This window comes from Balaenoptera physalus, assembly GCF_965194825.1.
Source record: "Balaenoptera physalus genome assembly, chromosome: 6".
NCBI lineage: Eukaryota > Metazoa > Chordata > Mammalia > Artiodactyla > Balaenopteridae > Balaenoptera > Balaenoptera physalus.
In genome coordinates, this window is record NC_138885.1 from 1,259,682 (window position 1) to 1,284,900 (window position 25,219).

Consider the following 25,219-nt stretch of genomic DNA (forward strand, 5'->3'; position numbering starts at 1 on the left):
CCCGCTTTGTTTCCTTCCCTTCTTTCTTTCCCCCTTTCTTCTCTCTCGCGCCCGCTCTGCCCCTCCCCTCCCCGCCCTGGGTCTTCCTTCTCTCCTCCCTCCTGTCTTTTCTTTCTTTCCCTCCCTCTCCTCCCCGCCCATCTCCTCTTTCCTTGGGCATCTTTTTATTTCGCTCCCCCTCCTTCCTCTCCCCGCCCCCCTCCAATTTCTGCCCCGCGGAGGGCTGGCCGGGAGGCCTCCGGGGCGCGGCTTGCCCAGGCCGTGGGGACCGTGGCCGCGTCCGGGGATCCCTCTGCTCTCCGAGAGCCCGCGCGCCGGCCGCGCCGCGTCCCTCCCACCTGCCCGCCCGCCCGGTTTGTGGCGCCCGAACAATGGCCACATTGTCCCGGCCGCGCACCGGCCGCCCCGGCGAGTGGCGGCAGGCGGGACCCTGCTCGTGGCGGCTCGGGAAGAAAGCCAGCGGCCCAGATCCAGATCGGCCGCCTTTGTCGCCGGGTGGGAGACCGCAGGGCCCGGGGGAGCCGGCGCCCACCTGGAGAAGGCGCTTCTCGAAAGGGCGCCCTCCCTGCCCACGGCCGCTGGTCCTCCCTGCCCCTTCCCAGTGGCTCCCCTCCCCCTTCTCCGAGAAGGGATTCATTCGACTTTAGGTGACAGTTTGCAGAGTGAATTGAGAGCATTTCGCTAGAGCCAGGAGAAAAGGGGCCACGTTACCAAACTTTTGGCGGCATCCGAAACTTTTTCCGTAAGGCATCTGCGCGGGTGCCGAAGGCCCCCTTTTGCCCTGACCCCCACCTTCCCCACCGAGGCAGGAAAGGAATGGTGGTCTCTCAGAACAGTATCCCCCCGCCCCCCCAACCCATTCGCCTTGACCTGTAGGGATTCAAGACCTCTTAGCGCTTAGAAAAAGAAGGATCTTTGAATGCTTAGGATGTTAAAAGAGCATCCGTCCCTGCGTCCAAGCAGACGCTTAGCAATGCTCCTTTGTGTGGTGGACAATGCAATAAGTCAGCCCTACTTTTGAGCCACATTTATAAGGAACTGTAAGGGCCGCTCAAGTACACTTGTGCTAAGTTGAATTGATTGAAATTTAATGGCGGTTAGTGGCGATGAATGGTAATGATTTCCCAGCGTATCTTTGGCATACTTGACGTTAATAACAGTGTGTGTGTGTACCCGCACCGGGAGCCTGCCACACACGTGAGGCGGTAGCATTATTCATTTCCGGAGATGCCAGTCCTTTGCCTCCTTCCTCTCCTGAAATCCTTTTCCTTCTCACCATAATTCAGTTAGTTGTTCAGATGATTTTTTAAAAAACAGCAAAGGAAAAGAAGGAAAGAGAAAAATCTTTCTCCATTGAGTTCGTACATCATTTCAACATAATTTTGTGCTCATGATTTTTTTTCAGTTCCTACGTAAATCAGCTTCATACCAAATATGATGAATTTGTTTTAGCTGCCATCATGAATTAATGTTATGCAAATAGAAGCTTTGCAGGTGAAATGATTTACTTAATAATTTCGACTTCTAATATTTAAACTCATTCATTATGTTGGGAGTTAAAAAAAAAAACAAGTCCATATTTTTAAACCTGCGTTGGGGGAGATTGCTATGCAAGTATTTGCAGTGTAGGCAGGCCTTGAAGGCCAGAAAATAGCTCTTCATGTGTTGATTCTTTCTTGGATAACCTATAGTTCACCACGCGGTGGCTTAAGAAGCAGGGGCTAGAAGTCTTAACAAGTGCCGTCTGTGGGTGGGACAACACAAAGGCATTGAAATAAATCCAAGGTGACCATCACGGTGATATACCGCCGGGACTGAACATGCTCTGCTCTGGGAACTAAGAAGGGCTTCGCTTTTGAACTCGTCTTGACTGAGCCGGGTGGTGAAGGGTGAAGGGGCTCTGATGCCCCCTGCCCTCATCTTTGTCATTTGCTGGTTGAGACCATCTTAAGAGCAAGTCTTTAATGCCTGCCCATGATGGTAGCAGTGATATAAAAAGTTGGGCAGAGGACTGCCACCCCCCCCCCAAATGCTAGGAAGACTTCCTTATGTGTGTCATCTTTTCAGGATGCTTTCTTCTGGAAAAAGTTGAGGAAGAGAGTAAAAGGGATGGATAAATGCCCCGTGATGAGTAAGGAGCCCAGACCCTTGGGGTTACATCTGGGAGAGTGACACCCATCACTCAAGAGCTGGGTGACCCTGTGCCAGTCGCTTGGCCTCTCTGTGGAGGGGGAGGAAGGTAGGCAGATGTGATCTCTCAGATCCTGCAGCTTCACCAGCCTGGGAGCCAGCACAGCCAGCCTCTCGCAGCTGTCTTTAAGAATCAGACCTCAGGCAGGGTGGGGGGACCAGGGTCTGGACAAAGTCGGGGGTCTGGGTCTTTGCCTCTGCTTCTGGGGAGAGTGAAGTGAGGCCCTCTCAAGGAAGCTGCCCCCGCTTCCCATCTCCCCCTGCCTGTCACTCTGCTTAGTCAGCTGCAGTGCTCGGGGCACCTCTGGGATGTGGTCACAGGGTGAGCGGGGATAGAGTGGACTAGGGGACATTGGTGTGGGTGGGGGAAGCACTCGGCAATGCCTTTTCAGACCCTCCTGAAATGTGTCTCGGATCTCTGACGATAAGGGTCGAGTTTTGACTTGCTGTCTCCAAAAATTGAGGTCATCGTGATCGGATGATGGGTTGAAGGTTCATCACTCAGCCGTTTCTGCAGACGGCAGTGGGTTGTGTGGGGTTGATACATTGTGTGTCCAGGCAGCGACAGCGTATTTAGGGCTGGCCCTCACCGTCTGCGGAGATCAAGGTGAGGGGACGTCGCTGGGCTCGCTGGCTGAGGGCGCCTCGTTTCTGTAGGGGAAGGAGTCTGACTCAGCAGTTACTCAGTCAGGAGCTGTCAGGTGTGCTGACGGTAGGATGGAGCAGGATGGCAGGGTTTGAATGTAACTCAGGTGTCTTCGTCTTTAGAAGATGTCACACACGTAATGTCCTATGTTACTCACAGGCATGATGTAGTATGTTAGGCTGCTCTTCCGGTTAAGTGTGAATGTGGTGTGTGTGATATCTCTGTTTATGCTGATATACGTATATACCAGGAAGTTTTTTAACTACCAGGTCTCTTTATGAATTAGATATTTTTCTTCTCCTAAGATGCACTTAAACAAAAAGAGAAATAGCATAAGAGAATGAAGTCAGCACTGGAAATGAGCTATAGAGGCAAATCTAAGAAAGCCTCCAGTGGGCTTCCAGCCAGGGATTCAGATGGAAAGCTGGGGAAATATGCAGATTCTCGGGCCCCCATGGAGACCCTATTGAATGTGAATTCCTATGGAGGGGACCCTGAGATCCGCCTTTTATCAAGACTTTTTAGGGCGGGGTGATGGGAATTTAGTGATTTCTTTCTGTGACGTCCTTCACTTCCTCTGTGATTTTTGCATTAACAAAGGGAGAACGTTTGCTTCTTTAAGCCTGGATGGATAACTCAGGATTTAGACTTTCCAGCTATTTGCTGCACTGGAGGTTGGGGCACACAAACTAGCTGAGAACTGAGCTGCTTCTCCTCCAGAACAGCACAGAGAAGTGGGCTCTCTTTCTGAGACTGTCAGGTGGCTGCGGCAGTCCCCTGGTTTGCTGTGAAAGATCCCTGAAGACCCCAGGAGAAACCACAGAGCAGCGAGCTTATTAAATCAGCACCTTCGTTTCTGTGCCGTGGGTTCTTGGCCGGAGGGTCCCTAGGATCGCTCCTTTGTTTTCTCCTGTATAAGAAACTACCTGTGCATCATGATGGCTGTCTCACTGCTTCAGTGGCCAGAAGTCAGTCCCTCTTTGGGTCCAGGTCTGTGTTGCCGAGTTTGAGCAGATCTTTGGGAAGTGTGACCTCCCACTGAGGTTTGACCGAAGGGCTTGCCTGTGCTGTCTTTATGGTTCCCTGGGAAGGACAGAAAGGCTGAGTGAGGAGCTGGTGCAGGCTGGCATGCCCTCCCAGCCGTGGTGGCCTCAGGCCTGGAGCTGCAGGACGTCCGCCTTGAGGAGCAGGGACTGGTGGAGTGTCCTGGCCTCTCTGCCCAGGTCCACCGTGAGGGAAGCTCGTGGCTGAGGTGGTCTGCGGCGCTGGCTGGCATCTCGCCCCCAGCTCACAGCATCCGCTGCCTGCATCCTAGCTTTGGCGTCAGCATATTTCAAGAACATCCCGTCTCCTCAGTAGGACTTGAGTCTCCTTCAGAGGGAGAAGGCAAGAGAGATTCCAGAAGGAGTCTCTGACGAGTACAGGGCAGCTGGGTGATCAGGGAGGGCGCGGCTTCTCAGCTTAGAGTGGGCGTCCTGACAGCTGCCTTCCAGGTGTGTCTTAGTGTGAGATGGGGCTCTGAGTGGGAGCCTGGCGTCGCCCTCGCTCAAGGGCAGGGTCCCGGGGATGGTGGCCTTTCCTGTCCCTGAGGTCCAGCTGGCCTTGGAGACTTGGGCTCTTGGGTGTCTATGGCTCTGACGATGTGGACCAACTTTGGGGAGCATTGCGATGTGTACTGTCCTGGCCTGCACACTGTTGGCTTTCTGTTAATATTTCAAGTGCACGTGGGCAAGGACTTCAAGAGGGACTGGTAAAGGACCACTTCCGTACATTTGAAGCTGGACCTTGTGGACTCACCCCGTCCACTCTGCCCTGGGTTCCGACTGCGGCCGCTTGGAGGCATCAGGCTGATGGGGAAGTGCGGTCTTCTTTCCACGTTAGCTCAGTTCCTCTGCTTGGTCTAGACCCCCAAGGGCAGATTGAGGGCACACTGCCCGGCGGCACCCCGGTACTAGGAGCCCAGTGGGAAGTGCGATGAAGGCTGGTGGCATTTCCATCTCCCCTGAATCTCTGGTGTCCAGCATCTGGGTGCTGCATCCGTGTCCAGATCCGGCCCTCAGTCCCGGGACCCTCGGGCCCCCAGGACCCAGCCTAGCTGTTTTACCAAGAACAGCTAAGGCCCCACGCTCTAGGGCGGTGCTCCTTCATTGACACCCCTCTTCCCATCCTCCAGGGACACCCCTTGAGCAGGCGGTCGCTGGTGGGCAGGAAAGATGGAGGTGCCATCAGGCTGAGGGCCCCTTTGGAATCTTTTTTTAAAAAATAAATTTATGTTATTTATTTATTTATTTCTGGCTGCGTTGGGTCTTCGTTGCTGCATGGGGCTTTCTCCAGTTGCGGCGAGCGGGGGGCTACTCTTTGTTGTGGTGTGCGAGCTTCTCACTGTGGTGGTTTCTCTTGTTGCGGAGCACGGGCTCTAGGCACACGGGCTTCAGTAGTTGTGGCACGTGGGCTCAGTAGTTGTGGCTCGTGGGATCTAGAGCGCAGCCTCGGTAATTGTGGCGCACAGGCCCAGTTGCTCCACGGCATGTGGGATCTTCCTGGACCAGGGCTTGAACCCGTGCCCCTGCATTGGCAGGTGGATTCCCAAGCACTGTGCCACCACGGAAGACCCTATCTCCTCAAGCATATTTTATTTTACTCTCTTTATTACGTTGCTGGGCATTTAGGTTTTTTTCTAGTTTTTGTTATTGTAGATAACACTGGAATAGACATCTTTGTGTGTAAATGTTTACCTGAGATTCTAATTCCCTAGAATAGAGGTTTTTTTTAATATTTTTTTAAAAATTTATTTTGGTTGCGTCGGGTCTTAGTGCGGCAGGCGGGCTCTTGGTTGCGGCATGCACGCGGGATCTAGTTCCCCGACCAGGGATGGAACCCGGGCCCCCTGCATTGGGAGTGTGGAGTCTTACCCACTGGACCACCAGGGAAGTCCCTAGAATAGATTCTTAAAAGTGGAATAACTTGGTGGAAGTATTTGGACAGCTGTTCTTGAGGCCCTCAGTAGGGTTTAGAGGATTTCCAGTAGTAGTTTTCTAGCTTTTGGGGAGAGATGTGAGATGTCAGCTTGAGGTTCTCAGAACAGCTATGTACAAATCAACGTAGAGTAATTAGTTGAGTGCCTTCTGCCTGCCCAGTGACTTGCAAAATACGGCCTCATTTTGCAGATGGGTGACCTGAGTCTCAGAGACATCGGATAATCCCTGCGTTTCCCTGAGCAGTGGGAGGAAGAGCCCTGGGCAGAGGCTGGTGCCCAAACCAGGACCCTCTCCCGGAGCTGGCCTCTGAGTGCCGCCCTGGCCCCCCCTGTGCAAAGGCTACAGCACTGATTCTCAACCGCGGCTGTTTGTTCCCCAGGGGATATTCGCTCATGTCTGGAGTCAATCAGCTAGCACTTGCTGGTTTTGGCTGGGGGGGTGGTTGCTCCTGAGATCTAGCGGGTGGAGGCCGGAGATGCCGCTCAGCGGCCCGCAAGGCGCAGGGCCTCCCCCGCGACACAGGATGGTCCAGCCCAAATGTGCCGATGCTGCGACTGAGTGACCCTGGGTGGAGGTCGCCGGCAAGGCCTGCTGTAGGGCTTCCCTGCCTGGCTGACACAGCAGGACGCTGCGGCCGGGGCTTCGGAGCGGGCAGCCGTGCTTTTTCACACCTCACTCTCTCACCAGGCTGGAAGTCTTCAACCTTCTTTTCTGTGCCCTGAATTTGAAACAGTGCGGCAGTTGCCATCAAGAGGAATTCCTTGTGCAATCCATCAGTCAATCAGCTAGCACTTACTGGAGCATCTGTTATGGGCCTGGCCGTGTTAAGCTCACTGCCCTAGGCTCACACCTTGCTAACTTGGTTAGGAGCTGGCGGCCATCAAAATCCCAGCCGAGGGCTTCCCTGGTGGCGCAGTGGTTGAGAGTCTGCCTGCCAATGCAGGAGACATGGGTTCGAGCCCTGGCCTGGGAGGATCCCACATGCCGCGGAGCAACTGGGCCCGTGGGCCACAACTACTGAGCCTGCGCGTCCTGAGCCTGCGCGTCTGGAGCCTGTGCTCCGCAACAAGAGAGGCCGCGACAGTGAGAGGCCTGCGCACCACGATGAAGAGTGGCCCCCGCTTGCCGCAACTGGGGAAAGCCCTCGCACAGCAACGAAGACCCAACACAGCCAAAAATAAATAAATAAATAATTTAAAAAAAAAAAAAAAAATCCCAGCCGATTTCTCCAGTGTGCATCTGTCCTCCTCCTGTATCCTCCATGTCTAGCAGGAGCCTACTTTAGGAGAGCCAGGAATTGGCTGGTGTGACCTCAAAAGTCAGTTACCTAGGAATACGAGCCCGGAGCAGATACCGCTTCAGCTGTCATCTGGGAGAACCTGTCTGCTTTCCTGGCTTCAGGCTAAGTTTCCTACTTAACAATGAATTTTGTACCGGCTTTTCCTGGCTAGTCAGGGATCATAGAGTCGTGGGTCCTAATAGTGAAAAGCCCAGGGGTGGGGGCCATTGGCGATGGCTCATTTATTTAACCAAACAGTTGTGCCTGAGTAAGTCTGGGAAGGCTTCCTCTAAGAGGCCAGTGTCACTTGGAGGATGAAGTGTAGGGAGGGGACCCAGCAGGATACAGAGGGGCCCTTTATGAGAGCCTGGGGTGCTTTGAGGGGCAGGCTTTGTGATTCCAAGGATGGCTCCACCAACTTATTGTCAGCTGTGGTTTATCTTCATCCAGGACGTGAGGTATAAACATGCAGGGGACTCAGGTTCTTTCTGGGACTGAAACATTTGGGATCTGATGTGCAACAAAGTGATTATCACCTTTCCCTTTTCATTTTCCTCCTTTTGGGTTTGGGCCAACTTCATTTCTCAAGTTGTTTTTTTTCTTACAGTTAGGCTTTTCCCTCTTTTGTGGAAAAGAGGGAATTCCCAGCAAATATGCACATACCTCTTCTCATCCCACCAACTCTTGCCCATCTGTAGGCAAGGGATATGGTGTCTGACCCTACCTCCACCTATTCTTGACCTGCTCCCTAAAGATAACTCCCGCTCAGGGTCTGTTGGAGGGAGTGATGGGTGGAAAAGGGATGAGAGGGCTTCCCTGGTGGTGCAGTGGTTAAGAATCCGTCTGCCAATGCAGGGGACACGGGTTCGAGCCCTGGTCCAGGAAGATGCCACGTGCCGTGGAGCAACTAAGCCCGTGTGCCACAGCTACTGAGCCTGTGATCTAGAGTCTGTGAGCCACAACTGCTGAGCCCGTGTGCCGCAACTACTGAAGCCTGCGCACCTAGAGTCTGTGCTCTGCAACAAGGGAAGCCACTGCAATGAGAAGCCCGTGCACCACAACGAAGGTAGCCCCCGCTCTCTGCAACTAGAGAAAACCCACGCGCAGCAACAAAGACCCAATGCAGCCAAAAATAAATAAAATAAAATAAATTAATTAAAAACAAAAAGGGATGAGAAGATGAACCTGGTTTTCAGAACACTCTTGACTATGATCCTCAGGAACACTTGCAGTGATTTAAGAGTAGTAGTTGTCATGCATCCCACCATCCATCCACCCACCCATCCATCCATCTATCCATCCATCCATCCATCCATCCATCCATCCATCCATCCATCCACTTATCCATCCACCCACCCATCCACCCATCTATCCATCCATCCATCCATCCATCCATCCATCCATTATTTATCATCCACTCACCCATCCAACTTCCACCCATCCATCTATTGATCCATCATCACCCATCCATCCATTAGCCATCGACTGTCCATCCTTCATCATACATCCACCCATCCATCCATCCACCCATCCATCCATCCACTCATCCATCCATCCACCCATCCATCCATCATCTGTCCATCCATCCACACATCCATCCATCTATCCATCCATCCGTCCATTATTTATCATCCACTCACCCATCCATCTATTGATCCATCATCACCCATCCATCCATTAGCCATCGACTGTCCATCCTTCATCATCCATCCACCCATCCATCCATCCATTAGCCATCGACTGTCCATCCTTCATCATCCATCCACCCATCCATCCATCCACCCATCCATCCATCCGTTCATCCATCCATCATCTGTCCATCCATCCATCATCATCCATCCACCCATCCATTATCCATCATCCATTGATCCATTTATCATACATCTATTCATCCATTGATCCATCTATCTTCTATTCATCCATTATTCATCCAGCCATCATCTTCCACCATCCATCCATCCATCCATTTATCATAAATCTGTTCATCCATTCATCCATCCATCTTCTATCCATCCATCATTCATCCATCTTCTATCCATTCATCCATCCTCTATCCATTCATTCATCCATCCATCCGTCCATTGACTACAGGAATTTTAAAGGCCTTTGCTGTTGGTCCTTGGCATACCCTTCCTCTCCTGTCCATGAAGCCAGTAACTCAAGGGTCACATCCTCCATGGAATCATTCCTGTCTCAGACCTAGGCTTCCACTTGTCCCTGGGGTTTCCCTTACTTATAACACTCATTAATACTGTCTTGCCATTGTCTTTTTACTTGTGCTTAGTAATTGTTGATCAATGGATTCTAGAAAATTTCTCAATGGGAGAAAATGGCATTTGTTCAGTTTCCTTTGACAACTCTCTAAAGAAATATGGGCCAACCAAGCAGTCTCCAGATTGGCTTCCTTGATTTGAGAGAGCAAGAGTGCTTGTTTATAAAATTAGTTTGTAATATGGCAGAGTTGTATTTTATATAATCCAAGTACGTGTTATAGTTCATTTGGGCCCCCTACGTAATCTCTGTGTACCATGTTTTTATAACCACTCTGAGGGGTTTTTGGTGGGAGACAGGGTGTTTTAGTGGTTAAGGCATTGGAAATGTGGTGAGGTAACCAGGGTTCTAGTCTGGCTTTGCCTGGAGGTTAATAGGAGACCTTGGGTGAGCCATTGTCCCCCTCTGAGCCTCTCTTGGTTTATTCCTTGTCCATCAAATGAGATGGTTGGAATAGATCATTTCAAGCAACCTTTAAGCCATGATATTCAGGGCCTAGGATCACAGTTTCTCTATTTTAGCGATTAGAGAGGGTTGAATTTGGGGTTTTTAGACTCATGGATGGTCATATCACTGATTTGCTTGAATAAGGAAGCAGCCCTTGACCTTGACATTCCCACAGGAGGTGCTCCGTCTCTAAACACCATGGTGGTCTCAGGTGGCAGGGCCTTAGAGACCATGCACTGTTTTAGCACCATCACCATGGGTTGTGCTAGGATAACAACCGCATGCAGTAGGAATCATCATGTGCATTTTAAAGATGCTGTGGAGGTTGTCTGGTTTTACTGGACTTGCCCGAGGTCCCAAAGCAACAACAGTCAGGGTCAGTTTCCCATTCATGGGGGGCTCTGCCGTATCCTCGGAGGGCAGAGCAGGGCACAGTCTTTGTCTCCACAGAGACCCCTCTGTCTTGGAGGCCCGTCCCTGGCAGTCCTGATAGTGGGAATATATGCATGGTCCTCTCATCGGTCCCGACCTGCCTCTTGCATCTCCCGAGCCAAGAGGTGGTCCTTTCTATGGAGCCCGGCTCCCTGAGGGGGGACAGTGAGCCTCTTCCCTGGGCTAGTTTTTCCCCAGAGAGCACCCCGTTTCCGGGGCAAGTCTGGGCTCTCCACGTTCCACACGACGCAGCTTGGCGTCCCTTTGGTGCCGTGGCCAGCACTCCGGAGGGGGACCGTCCAGATGGGAGCTTGCTTCTCCAGCTGTGGCGCAGCCATTGTGGGGGGACGGGTGCATCAGCCCTTAGTCTGGGAGGTTCAGGGGAGCAGGGGCTTCGGATCGGGCACGGGAGACAGACTGCGCGTCCCAGCTCTGTGGCTCTGTTTTCTCATCTGTAAAGTGAGGATATCTGTGGACCCATATCCTGGGGGTTTAATGAGGCTAAAAGGGTTTATAGGTATCAAGTCCCTGGTACATAGCATGAAATCTTTTATGTATCAAGTCCCTGGTACATAGCATGAAATCTTTTATTTTACTGAAACATAGTTGGTTTATGATGTTGTGTTAGTTTCAGGTGTACAGCAAAGTGACTCAGTTATACATGTATGTATGTATATCCATATTCTTTTTCAGAGTCTTCTCCAGTATAGATTATTATAAGGTACTGAGTAGAGTTCTCTGTGCTCTACAGTAGGGCCTTGTTGGTGATCTATTTTATATACAGTAGTGTGTATCTGTTAATCCCAAACTCCTAATTTATCCCTTCCCCCACTTTCCCCTTTGGTAACCATAAGTTTGTTTTCTATGTCTGTGAGTCTATTTCCATTTTGTAAATAAGTCCATTTGTATAATTTATTTGAGATTCCACGTATCAATATAAGTGACATCATATGGTATTTGTCTTTCTCTGACTTAACTTCACTTAGTATGATAATATCTAGGGCCATCCATGTTGCCGCAAATGGCATTATTTCATTGTTTTTTTTTTTTTATGGCTCAGTAGTATTCCATGGTATATATGTACCACATATTCCTTATCCATTCATCTGTCCATGGACATTTAGGTTGCTTCCAGGTCTTGGCTGTGAAATCTTGATTACTACTAAGAAGGCAGTCCAACGGGCACCATATTTTTGGCAGCTACACCCTACTAGCGACTCATTTAAGCTCCAGTCAACCCAGATCTCGGTTTTCACTTGCCCATGCTGCTAGTTTAAACCAGAGTCCCCAGCACAGTTTCTGCTAAAAGACCTCTTGACAGGGGCAGAGCCTGTGCTCACCAGCACCTGGATGCTTTTTGTGCCCTTGTTTCTGACTGGGAAAGCAATCAGTTCGTTAGCAGGGGGAGTTTCTGAGAGGTGCCCGGTTGTGCCCTGTCTCAGACCAATGAGGCACCCCCTGGACCTTACCTTCAGGCCGCCTGAGGGTGATGATGCAGCCCCACGTCTGTCCTGCCACGCTCCAGAGAGTCTTTCCAAAGCAGGGCTCTTGGCCAGATCCCTTCACAAGCCAGGCCGGTGGCCGCGCTCTTCAGCTGATGGACCTGCTCAAGGTTGCAGGTCGTTGCTGGTCAGAGAACATGCGGCTTCACGAGGCCACTGACCACTTGGCCCCCTGTGGCCCCTCAGTGGTACTCTGCCCGACAGGACAGCTGGAGTGAGGCTCCCTGGCCTAAAATAGTCTTCTCCCCATTCTCACCCCAGCTCAGGGCTCTTGATGGCCCCAATATGAAAACAACAGATTTGTTCTGGATTTATCAAACATTTTGTTTTGCTTTTTGGTCTACTTAATTCTAGTCTCTGTTTTTCTGTTCCTGTCCTTATCTCCCTCAGTATTTTACAGATTTGAGATTGTATGGTTTATAGCAGGCGTCCCCAACCCCTGCGCCAGAGATTGGTACCGGCCTCTTAGGGACCGGGCCGCACAGCAGGAGGTGAGCGGTAGGTGGGCGAGTGAGCGAAGCTTCATCTGTGTTTACAGCCGCTCCCCATTGCTCGCACTACCACCTGGGCTCTGCCTCCTGTCAGCATTATGGTGAGTTGTATAAATATTTCATTACATATCACAATGTAATAATAATAATAGAAATAATAGAAATAAAGTGCACAATAAATGAAATGCACTTGAATCATCCTAACCGCCCCCACCCCCAACCCTGGTCCATGGAAAAATTGTCTTCCATGAAACCGGTCCCTGGAGCCAAAAAGATTGGGGAATGCTGCTTTATAGTTTTCACCCTATCATTTTTACTTAATACCTTTTGTAAGCATTTGTTGTAGGCTCTGTCAGAGTGTTTGTGCTTGATCCCCCTCTTTTGGACATAGTTATTTTTTCACTATCATAAGTAACTCTTCTAAAAACACCTTTGTATATAAATGCTCTAAGTTTCTTAGTCTACTTAACTTTCCTTTTAAAAAAACAAAACAAAAATAGATCATTTGTAAACTAATTGTGAAGAAAGATTTAAAAAGAAGGAAGTTGAAGCCACCATGACCTCGGGTTTCTGTTCCCCACATTTTCTGTGGGGACCCCCAGCACCTTGGTGGATGTTTTTCAAGACTTTTCTACTTATGTTCACTAATATTTTCTACACTCAGGGAATCACATCACACATGCTGCTTTATCGTGTTTTTTTTTTTTTAATTAATTTATTTTATTTTTGGCTGTGTTGGGTTTTTGTTGCTGCGCGTGGGCTTTCTCTAGTTGCGGCGAGCGGGGGCTACTCTTCGTTGTGGTGTGCGGGCTTCTCATTGCAGTGGCTTCTCTTGTTGCAGAGCACGGGCTCTAGGCATGCGGGCTTCAGTAGGTGTGGCACACAGGCTCAGTAGTTGTGGTTCTCAGGCTCTAGAGTGCAGGCTCAGTAGTTGTGGCGCACGGGCTTAGTTGCTCCGTGGCACGTGGGATCTTCCCAGACCAGGGCTCGAACCGTGTCCCCCGCATTGGCAGGTGGATTCTTAACCACTGCACCACCAGGGAAGCCCCACAGATGTTGTTTTATAATCTAGTTTTTCACTCACCACCACATTTGTGTGTATGTTTTCCTGGAGATGTAAGTCTTTGACTGTAACTGATGGCAGTCTTTGGATAAATTTCTAGAGGTAGAATTCCAGATCAGAGGTGAGGTCATATTCAAACTCTTTTCTCCTGTTTTTAGGTAAGTGGTTAAAAAATGTAACTGCCCAGGGGTGGGCTCTTTTTTTTTCTTTTCTGATACTAATAAAAGTAATATATATATATATATATTTGTTATTCCGATTCAAACCTATACCAGTAAAAAAAAATCAGTTTTTTCTGATACAAACCTAATACAAATAAAAAAGCTTAAACATTCAGAAATGTATAATGTGGAGAGAGGAGGTACCCCCAAATCCTATTCCCTAGAGATAACCACCAATAATGGGTATACATGAGTTTCCAGTGTTTCTTAACTGACATAGACCAATATTTTATTGTCATTATCATTTATTTTTACACAAGTGGGATCATACTACTAGTAGTGTTCAACCACTTGCTTTCTTTTTGCTCACTTAACAATACTCCTTGGTGTTCTTTCTACATCTGTCTGTGATAGAATAACCTTACTCATTTTATTTTTCACTAATCTTTATTTACACCTATCCATTTATTGAATAGTCGCGTATTCACATGGTTAATAATCTCAAAAGGCATAAAGCGTTATCTATACACATATATAAAGTCTTTCTAGCTCTGCCGTAGCCACGCCGCCCACATAGGTTTCCCAGGGCCAGTCGGTGATCCTGGGTTTTGTGTGTATCCTTCCAGAAATAAATTTTATGCAAGTCGCATGCAAATGACTAGATAATCTTTTTTCCCCTTTTTATACCTAAATGGAAGCATTAGATACGACCTGTACTGTAACCTGCCTTTTTCACTCACCACCCAATGTGAGCACGTAAAGAGCTTCCCATTCCTTAGGTTAAGGAGGTATATACCTTTTTAAAAAAAAAATCTAGTTCCTGTTGATGGACACTTGCCACTGTAAAGAGTGTTATTAATACATTGAATAACCTTATAATACGTCATTTCACACACATGAGTATATCTTTGTAGATGACTTCCTATAAATGCAACTTCTGGGCATAGAGGTGAGGGTTTTTGTAACTCAGGTAGATATTGCCAACTCACTTTCCATAGAAGTTTACAGTCCCACCAGCAACCGATAAGATTGCATATTTCCCCATATCCACCCCAGTAGAATGTTACAATCAAACGTTTTGATCTTTGCCAATCTGATAGTTGGAAGAAAAGCTACATCTCAGTGGAGTTTTTTTAAAATGTAAAATTTGATAAGTTTTGACTTATGTCTGCAAACCACAATCACGATAGCGGTCATATCCATCATCCCCATAAGTTTCTTCCTGCCCCTTTGTAATCTGTCCCTCCCACCTGCTCTCCTTCCCCGGGCAACCACTGATCTGTGTTTGGTCACTATAGACCTGTTTGCCTTTTCTAGAATTAAATGGAACCATACAGGTTGTGTGCTTTTTTTTTTGGTCTGGCTCTTTCACTCAGTGCAGTTACTTTGGGATTCATCCATGTTGCACAGAGCAATGGTCCATCGTTTTTATTGCTGAGTAGTATTCCATCATATGGATGTACCCTAATTTGTTTATCCAGATGCCTGTTGACGGACATTTGGGTTGTTTCCAGTTTTGGGCTATCACACATAAGGCTGCTATGAACATTTTGTACAAGTCATTGTACGGCCATATGCGTTCTTTTCTCTTGGGTAAATCCTGAAGGGTGGGACTTCCGGCTCAGAGGGTAGGTGTGTCTAGGTCATGAGGTAGGTATGACTGACTTTTCAAGAAACAGTAAAACTGTTTAACAAAGAGAATTGTACAATTTTATATTCCCACCAGCAGCATATGAGAATCCCAGTTTTACCACATCCTTGCCAACTCTTGAAATGGTCAATCTTTTGAATTTTAGCTATTTAAAAAAAAAATTGTTTATTTTCACTCACATATAGATAGGTCTCTTTTTTTTAACCATACTATTCACCCATTTAAAGTGTACAATTCAATGGTTTTTTGTATGTTACATTATTGTATTTTGTAATTGTAGTAAAATATATGTAATATAAAATTTGCTATTTTAACCATTTTAAGGGTACAATCCAGTGGCATTAATTACATTCACAATGTTGTGTGATCGTCACCACTATCTATTTCCAAAACTCTTTCATCACCCCAAGCAGAAACTCTGTACCCATTAGGCAGTAACTGTCCATTCTGCCCCCCCATCCCTGTAACTTCTACTTTCTTTTTTTTTTAAATTGAAGTATAGTTGATGTACAATATTATACAAGTTACAGGGGTACAATATGGTGATTCACAATTTTTAAAGGTTATACTCCATTTATAGTTTTTATAAAATATTGGCTCTATTCCCCGTGTTGTACAATATATCCTTGAAGCTTATTTTATACCTAAGAGTTTGTACCTTTTAATCCCCTACCCCTATTCTACTTTCTGTCTCTATGAATTGCCTAGTCTAGGTATTTTATATAAGCAGAATCATATAATATTTGTCCTTTTGTGTCTGGCTTCTTAAACTTAGCATAATGTTTTAAAGGTTCATCCTCATTGTAGCATGTGTCAGAACTTCATTCCTTTTTAAGGCTGAAGAGTATTCCATTGGATGTATAGACCACATTTCGTTTATCCATTCATCTGTTGATGGGCACTTGGGCTGTTTCCAACTTTTGGCTATTCTGAATACACTGCTGTGAATATTGGTGTACAAATGAATTTTAGCTATTTTAATGGGTGTGTGGTAGTACCTCACTGTAGTTTTAATTTACATTTTCCTAATGAATGGTGTTGTGCTTTTAAAAAAAAAAAATTAATTAATTAATATATTTTTGGCTGCGTTGGATCTTTGTTGCTGCATGCGGGCTTTCTCTAGTTGCCACGAGCAGGGGCTACTCTTCGTTGCGGTGCAAGGGCTTCTCATTGCGGTGGCTTCTCTTGTTGCAGAGCATGGGCTCTAGGCGTGCGGGTTCCAGTAGTTGTGGCACGAGGGCACAGTAGCTGTGGCTCAAGGGCTCTAGAGCTCAGGCTCAGTAGCTGTGGCACACGAGCTTAGTTGCTACGTGGCACCTGGGATCTTCCCGGATCAGGGCTCCAACCTGTGTCCCCTGCATTGGCAAGCGGATTCTTAACCACTGCGCCACCAAGGAAGTCCTGGTGTTGTGCTTTGATGTGCTCTATTGCCATCTGCATTTCTTCTTGGTATAGTATCTGATTTACCCTGGCAACTCCCTTGTTTTTAAACCTTGGTTTGTTTGTTTTTTAATTATTCAGTTTTGAGAGTTCCTTATATATTCTGGCTACCAAGTTTCTTAACAGTTTATATGCTTTGCAAATATATTCTCCAAGTCTGTGGCTTATCTTTTCATTCTCTTAACAATATCTTCTGTAGAGTAAAATATTTTAACTTTGATGAACTCCACTTTATAAAATTTCTTTTATAGATCATGCTTTTGGTGTCGTATCCAAAGAATCTTTGCCTAGACCGAAGCCATAAAGGTTTTCTCCTGTGTTTTCTTTTCAGAGGTATTAAAGTTTTAGGTCTGTGATCCATATTGAGTTCATATGTATACAGTACAAAGTATGGACCAAAGTTACTGATTTATTTACAGACATACCTCGTTTTACTATGCTTTGTTTTATTGCACTTCACAAATATTGTGTTTTTTACAAATTGAAAGTTTGTGGTGACCCTGCATCAAGCAAGTCTATTGGTGTCCTTTTTCCAACAGCATTTGCTCACTTTGTGTCTCTGTGTCACATTTTGGTAATTCTTGCAATATTTCAAACTTTTTCATTATTATTATATTCGTTTGATGATCTATGATCAGTGATCTGTGATGTTACTATTGCAAAAAGAATATGACCTGCTCAAGGTTCAGATGATGGCTACACTTTTTAGCAATAAAGTATTTTTTAATTAAGGTATGTATGTTTTTTTTTAGACAATGCAATTGCACACTTAATAGACTACAGGATAGTGTAGTCATAGCTTTCATATGCACTGGGAAACAGAAAATTTGTGTTGACTTGCTTTATTGTGGTGGTCTGGAACCAAACCCGCAAGAGCTCTGAGGTTGGCCTATATTTATTTATTTGCAGATGGCTATCTAATTGCTCCAGTACCATTTGTTCAAAAGATTATTCTTTCTGCACCAAGTTGCCTTTGCACCATTATAAAAAAAAATCTGTTTCCCGTATATGTGTGGGCCTATTTCTGGACTTTCTGTTTTGTTCCTTTGATCTATTTGTCTGTGTTGGCTCTGACACCATATTTTCTTGGTTACTGAGCTTTATAATAAGTCTTGAAATCAGGCAGTTTAGCCCTGCAACTTCGTTCTTCTTTTTTTAACGTTGTTTTGACTATTTTAGACCCTTTGCGTTTTCATGTGAGTTTCTCCAAAAATCCTGCTTTTCAGATTTTGATTGAGAGTATGATGAATATAGATAAATTTGGAGAAAATAACAATACTGAGTAATCTGATCCACGAACAAGGCGTGTCCCTCCATTTGTTTAGGTCTTTTTTAAATTCAGCAATGTTTTATAACTTTCAGTGTACAGGCATTGTATGTCTTTTTCAGATTTATCCTGAGATATTTTAATGCAATTTGAAGCTGTTACAGTGATATTTTAAAATTTCAATTGGCTAGTATTTAGAGATATAAATGACTTGTGTGTATTGTTCTTTTATCCTCTTTTGTAGATTTTATCAGATTTTGTACATAAACGATCACATCATCTGCAAATAAACACAGTTTTATTTCTTTCTTTACGATCTGGATGCCTTTTATTTAGTTATTTTGCCCTCTTTTACTGGCTGTAGACCCTTTGGTACAGTGTTGACTAGCGGTGGTAACAGCAGACATCCTTGTCTTGTTCTTGATCTCGGATGGGATAATATGGTGAATCACATTGATTGGCTTTCAAACCAATTCTTTCAGTTTTTACTTCCTGTATTTTGATGCTCTGTTGTTAGGTGCATACATGTTTAGGATTGTTATTTCCTCTTGATGAGCTCACTCCTTTGTTATTACGAGTGACTTTTTTTTTTTTTTTTTAATTTTGTTTTTGGCTGTGTTGGGTCTTTGTTGCTGCGTGTGGGCTTTCTCCAGTTGCAGCAAGCAGGGGCCACTCTTTGCTGCGGTGTGCAGCCTTCTCATTGTGGTGGCTTTTTTTGTTGCGGAGCACAGGCTCTAGGCATGCGGGCTTCAGTTGTTGTGGCACGTGGGCTTCAGTAGTTGTGGCACGCGGGCTTCAGTAGTTGTGGCGCATGGGCTTAGTTGCTCTGCGGCATGTGGGATCTTCCCAGACCAGGGCTCGAACCCGTGTCCCCTGCATTGGCAGGCGGGTTCTTAACCACTGCGCCACCAGGGAAGTCCCCATGCCTGGTTATTTTTGAGGGATGCTAGATATTGTAAATTTTATCTTGTTCAGTATTGAATATTTTTGGTATCCTATAAATATTTTTGAGCTTCCTCTGAGACATGGTTGATTTACTTGGAAGATTTAACCTTGCTTTTAAGATTAGTTAGATGGGACCAGAGCCCAGGGCTAATTATTCCTCGCTATTGAGGCAGAATCCTTCTGAATTCTCCACCCAGTACCCTGTGACTTTTGAGGTTCTCCAGTCTGGCTGGTGGGAACGGGCAGTGGCCCTGTATGTGCTGGGCACTGTCCCTCTCATCCTTTCCTCTGCTTCCCTGGCCCTGGGACACAACTGCGTGTGCTGGCTGTATTCTGCAGTGATCCCAGGGGGACCCCTGCCGATCTCTGGGGTTGTCTCTCTGTCCAGTTCTCTCCTCTTGGCATTCTGTCATTCAATCTCTTGCTGCCCTGGCCTCCCTGGACTTCAGCTCTGTCTCCTCAGGTCACGGAATCCACCAGGTCTGCTTGGGTTCCCTTTCTTGCCCCGCACCCTGGGGCATTCTAGTTAGCGCTCACCGCCTTGTGTATTTATGTCTCTCAGGACGACTTTCCGTTTGTTGCCTGCTGTTCAGTGTCTTGAAAACCATGGTCTCAAATGTTTCGTCTGGCTATTTGGTGGTTTCGGGTGGGACCCTAAATCTAGTTCCTGTTATTGCATCTTGGCTGGAAGCAGAAAGCTTGATTTGTATTTTTCTCCCTCGGAGGACCTTTCCCATTTTAAATGGCTTAGAGAATTCCATGGTGTGGATGGTCCTTACCCTGAATATGCTCATGGCCTGACTTGAGAGGCTGGCTTGACCAGAGGGTGGCTGGCGAAGGGCCTGGTGCCGAGAGGGGCAGGGGCACCTCCCTGCTTATCCTGGCCGGTCCCGCCTGGGGGCAGCGAGGCCTCCGAGAACATTTGTGTGGGCCGGAGGCTTGTGTTTCACTGCTAGCACCACACACAGTCTCAGCAGCCTGTCCAAGGGCTGTGTGCACAGTTGAGCGTGGGAGCTGCGTCGGGGCAGAAAAACCCCAGAGCGCTCCAGCTAGCCAACAGAGGCTCTCGTTCAAGATGTTGTCATGGGGCGAAAGGGGGGAACGGAAGTGGGAAGGGCCTGGTGTGGACCATGCAGGCTGGGAGGCCTGGCCCTCCCCAACCCGGGCCTCTCGGGCCCGGCCGTGGCACCTGGGCTCAGCCTCCCCCTCCCCTGTGATGCAGTGCTGATTCCTAGGCACAGAGGTTCGGCCTGGGGCCAGGCCCAGGGCGCAGACCCAGGGCCCCCTTGAACGTCGGAACTCGGCCGCGGCAGTGATGGAAAATGTCTGCTGGGCCTCAGCCTCAGGCAGGGCGGCCGGAGGAGGTTGTAAATCAGGCAGCCAGCCGTCAGCTGCCTCCGCCTTCCTTGGCCTGTGGAGAGGGCCGCGGGCAGGCCCTGGGGAGCCCACCGTCTGAAGGCTGGGCCAGGCCGGCTGTGGCCACTCTGCGGGGCCGGAAGCCCAGAGGGAGAGACAGAGTGAGGCTGCGGGCCCTGGGTCCTGCCACTCTGGTCCTCTCATTGTGCAGAAGGGGAAGCCGAGCCCGGCCGGTGGCAGTGGCCTGTCCAGAGACACGCAGCCTGACCCAGCGCTGGGTACCACTGGCCTTCCCCCTCCTGTGGAGAAAAGGGGAAGAAAGGGGCACCGTGACTGGGGGCTAGGCTCTTTCAGGGCCTGATCTCACATGAATCGCCTGTCCCCCACCCCGTGGCAGGTTTCCTTCTTTGCTCATCAAGGTGCCATCGGCTATGTGCGGCCACGCGGCCGGAGGGTGCGGACGGAACTGGGCATTCCCGCCTCTGCACCGTCGGGTGAGAGGCCCACCGGATGGCGCCTTGGGCGAGTGAGGGGCCTCAGTCCTGGGAGCTGCCCCTGGTGATTGCAGAGGCCCTCCGGCGGTCTTTCTTCCTGGGCCCTGTCGGGTCAGCCCCTGAAGGGCAGGGTGATTCATGCTCGCTCTGTGCCTTTGGGCAAGGCCCTTGCCTCTCTGGTCCTCAGTTGTGCATCTGTCAAGCAAAGGGGATATGACCATCTCAGGGCCTACACCAGCTCTCAAACTCTTGGAGGCTCCCTTTGCCCTGGGGTGTGAGCCCTCATTGGGATGTCCGGCTGGGGAGTAGCCCTGGAGTGGGCTCGGAGGAGGGCCTGGGGCCTCCCAGAGGACATCACTGTGCCTTTGAGGGGATGCTTGAAAGTCTGGACCTTCCAAGGATCAGAAGGGACGAGGCTTCCCCAGGGCGTGGGGTGACCTCTGGAGGCTGTGTTGGGAGATTTGGGGGGATTTTTCCCCTTTGGCACTTGTGTGTGTGTCGGGGGGCTGTCTTCAGGTTATTCTGCGCAGGTGACCACATTTGAATCGTCACCTGTGGTCCTTGGTGACTTGTCCCCGTGAGCCCCTACCAGCCCCCGCTGCCTCCCCGCTAGCTGGGCCAGCCCCCCACCCCCCAATGCCTCAGTCAGCTCTTAGACCACTGCTGAGTCAATCTTTCCTTCTCAGTGCCTTCTCAGACCTCACCTCGGTCTCTTTCTGCTGTTCTCACGCCCTGAAGTTGTGTGTTTGCCTCTTTGCAAAAGCAAAACAAAACAAAACTGCCACAATATTTCCAGGTCCTTCTGGAATCCTGCCCTCTCGTTCCTCTTCATTAGACACACTTTTCTCCTCTAAACCCTGTCCTGGGAAGTTCTGACCCCGAATGCCCTGTTGTGCAATCCTGAGGGGCTGGTCCAGCGCAGGGAGAGTGGGGCTGGAGGGGGGGGCGGGGCAGTCTAGACTGGCCTGCACCTTGGCTTTGCTGCAGCCAGTACTGTTGCCAGACATTTCTTCCCATCGATTGCCGGTCTGGATCTTGGTACAGTTTCACTGCTTTTCAAAATAAAGGAGTTGGGTGACAGGAGAAAGGCAGGTCGCCAAGGAGGAAGCTGGACTCATGTAGCCGTCTTCAGGCTGGAGTCTGCATGAGGTGGGAGAGTCTGGGGACTGACCCGGGAGGGAGGATGTCGCGGCTGGGGCTGTAGCCTTGGGCCTATGGGGCTCTGGAGCCAGGGAGCGGGCATTGGGACCAGCATGTCCTCATCACGAAGCCCTTGTCCCTGGCCACGGTGCCCCTTGTGGCCCCAGCTTGGGACGGCTGCCCCCTCCCAACCGGCTCTAGCCGGGGCCGGTCTGAAACCCAACGCGAGGGGTACGGCAGCACCTGCTCTCAGCTGGGAGCCCCTTCTCCACTGCCCCCCTCCCTCCCCCTCCTCCGCCTCCCCCCAACCCCCTCCTCTTCCCCCCAGCCCCCTCCCTTTTTCTTCTCCTTCTCCACCCATCTGTCTGTCCGTCCATCCATCCAGTGAACACTATTGAGCGCCACTGGGAGCCAGCATTGTGCCCAGCTTTGGGGACGTTGACTTAGACCTGGTTCTTTCCCCCCCCCCCCGGTGGTGGGGCTGGGGTGGGGGAGGACCCTCAGGATGTCAGGGGGCAGGGGCTGTGCTGGAGGGGGCTTCCCATGAGATGAGCAGGCTGTCGAGAGCCTGTGGCTGGTCCAGACTCAGCCCCGAGCCCAGGCCTCCCGGCTCCATCTTTGCCCTGTCCCTACCTCAGGGGAGCAGAGCCCAGACCCTCTTGGGCCGTGGTTTCCCCATCTGGAGAGTGAAGGTGGGGATCAGAGACACTGAGGGCCCTGGCTCTGACGTGAGGTCCTAAGCGGATGCTGCGGGGCCGGAGGGATCCGAGGAGGAAAGGCTTCCTGAGCTGGGGACTGGGAAGGGCTTGGAGGCCATGGTTGGAGTTTGACTGGATGGAGAGAAGGGCAGGGCGTTCCAGATGGCGGAGTACTGGGGCAGAGCCCTGGAAGGTCCGGGGTTTGGCCCTGACGCCTTCTCTGGTCTCATGACTCACTGCACCCGGATGCTAACCTATTGCTCCAACTGGACCGGCCTTGGGTTCCGTGGATATACCTGCACCGCTGGCCCAGCTGGCCACGCCCTCCCTGGCGCCTCCCACCACCCCCCCCCCACCCGCCGCCCCAGGACAGAATCCTATCTGACTGTCACACTTTTGATTGACTAACTGGGTCTCAGATCTCTGTGTCCCCTTCACCTGGCCAGAGCATTGGCTCTCATCAACCTCGGCTGAGGGAAGGAAGGAAGGAGGGAAGGTGGGGGAGGGGGAGGGGGGAGGGGAGGGGAGAGGAGGTGATCATTTTGTAACATAAAAACATTGAATCACTATGTTGTGCACCTGAAACTCACATAGTGCTGTAGGTCAATTATACTTAAATAAATTAACTTTTAAGTAATAAATAAAAAAAGTAGACATTACATCCTGGGGACTATTGCTTACGGTGACAGGCTGTAGTTAACCACAATGTATTCTACATCTGAAAGATGCTGAGGGAGTATATCTCAAAAAGAAAAAAAAAATGTAACTATGTGATGTTTGCTGCCTAGACTTCTTGTGGTGATCATTTCACAGTACATACACATGATTTGATAATCATTATGTTGTATACCTTAAGCTAACACAGTGTTATATGTCAGTTATAATGTATCTCCATGAAGTGAGAGTGGGGAGGGAGGGAGGGAAGGAAGGAAACATTTGTTGGGTTGAGAGGGTTTGAAGGCCTGGGACCCACTGGGCCGGGGCTGCTGTTAGAAAAAGGCTGAGGGGAGGAAAAGGAACCTTCTTGTTGAGGATTTAGGTTACGAAGGTCGAGGACGGCTTGTCCTGAGCCGGGGTGAGGAGGGGTGCTCAGGGGAGCAAAGCTGGGCATCCAGTGGGCACTCGGGGGTCCCGCTGCTGTCTGGCCCCTGGGGGGGATGGGGGTGGAGGAGAGTGCCCTCCAGGGAAGAGCCAGGAGGGGCCAGCTCAGAGCGCCGGGACCGCCTTCTAATTATAGCCTCTGGACAGAATGACGAGGGGCCACGCTGTGTCACCGGCATGTGCCATCTTGTCCCCTGGAGGAGACTCTGCGGACTTTGGGGCCTGCCTTTGCTCAAGGATCAGAGGCTGGATTTGGCCTGTCAGTCACGTGTCTGTGGGGTGCGGCTGCGAGTGGCAAGTTGGGACCAAAACCCAGAATCATTTTAAAAGGTTTGGGGGCAGGTTCTCTTCTCAGAGGGTTTTGTCAGCAAGGGGGCCTCTTATGTTTTCCCCGGCCGGCCAGGGCTTTGCAAAGCCCGTCTCCTCTGTCCGTGGAGATAATCACAGAGACCTGGGAGGGCATCTTGCTCTGAAAACTTTCCTGCCGGGTCCCAAGAAAAGCCACACTGGTGATACAGAGTGTCCCCCAGACCTTTCCTGCTGGGTGGAAGTCTCCTGGGGCCTCCTGTATTATCACCTGGATGTGTCCGCCATCCTCAGAGCTTCAAGGAGGACAGCTTCTGTGTTCTGATGGCACTGGGCACAGAAGGACGTGCAGATGAGGTGCCAGAGCCGGTGTGTGGCTTGTGGTGCCCGGACTTTGGTGTCAGCCAGGTAGGGCGGAGCCTTGGACCGAGGTATGTGGTGGCCGCCCTCCACGATGGCCACCTTCCACGGAGCTACCTAAGGACATGCTAGGAAGGGCTGTCACAGGCTCAGGAGATGCCCGGAGGAGACCCAGGCGGCTCCTCCCAAGTTGTCAGGAGCAGGCTTCTTACCTCCAGAACCCAAGACTGTCAGGTGTGCCCCAGGAATTGGCTGATAACCCAGACATATTACATGTGTTAATGAGAATGTTTAAATTTTTTTTTTTTTTAAGGAACTGACGCTTTTAGGTTAGCTTTTTCATGATGTCACCCTCATTCACTTGTACCGCCACCCAGATTGAGAGTGAGGGGTGGATCCCAGCCGGGCATCAGGTGGGCACGAAGCTTCAGGCCCTCCTGGGGAGAGCCCGGCCAGTCAGTTGTGCCCTGGGAGGGGGCAGGGAGAGGCCAGGACGGCTCCCTGGAGTTTGCTTTCTGCGGCTCCCCTTGTGCACAGACTCTGCAGACAGAAAGGGCCCTGGCCCTTTTGGAGAAAGTTTGGGAGAAGCCACTTAGTCTGGGGCTTTCCGGGATCTTAAAAGCACGAGGTGCTATTTTGAAAGCTCTGCGAAATCGTCCACTAAAGAAACTTGTTTCATGCTGACCCAGCATTTCTAAAACTCGCCGCATGTGGAGCTGTTGTGTCCCTGAGAGTTTTTAGGTGTGTCTTCCATCAGAGGCTTCTGAGTTAGCCCTGGTCTGTCTGCCTTTGTGTCTCTTGAGGCAGTGACGCGCTGTCACGTTGATTCATTGCTTCTTGCTGCAGACGCCCAGGCCCAACTGAAGAGCTCAGGGTCCTCCGTCTAGTGTGTGGAGAGTGCTGCCTTGCTTCCAGCACTGAGGCCTCTGCCATCCACAAGGCCCGGGCTAGTGCCCACCCTGCCAGGGGTCTTTCCTTGAACCTTCTTCTGCCCTTGGGAC

General features: G+C 49.6%; 1 protein-coding gene across 2 annotated transcripts in view; it reads left to right on the plus strand.

Moving 5' to 3' along the window:
- The window catches only part of GLI2 (GLI family zinc finger 2), a 246,916-nt gene that overhangs the window by 5,541 nt on the left and 216,156 nt on the right, over positions 1-25,219 (plus strand). The window lies entirely within an intron of this gene.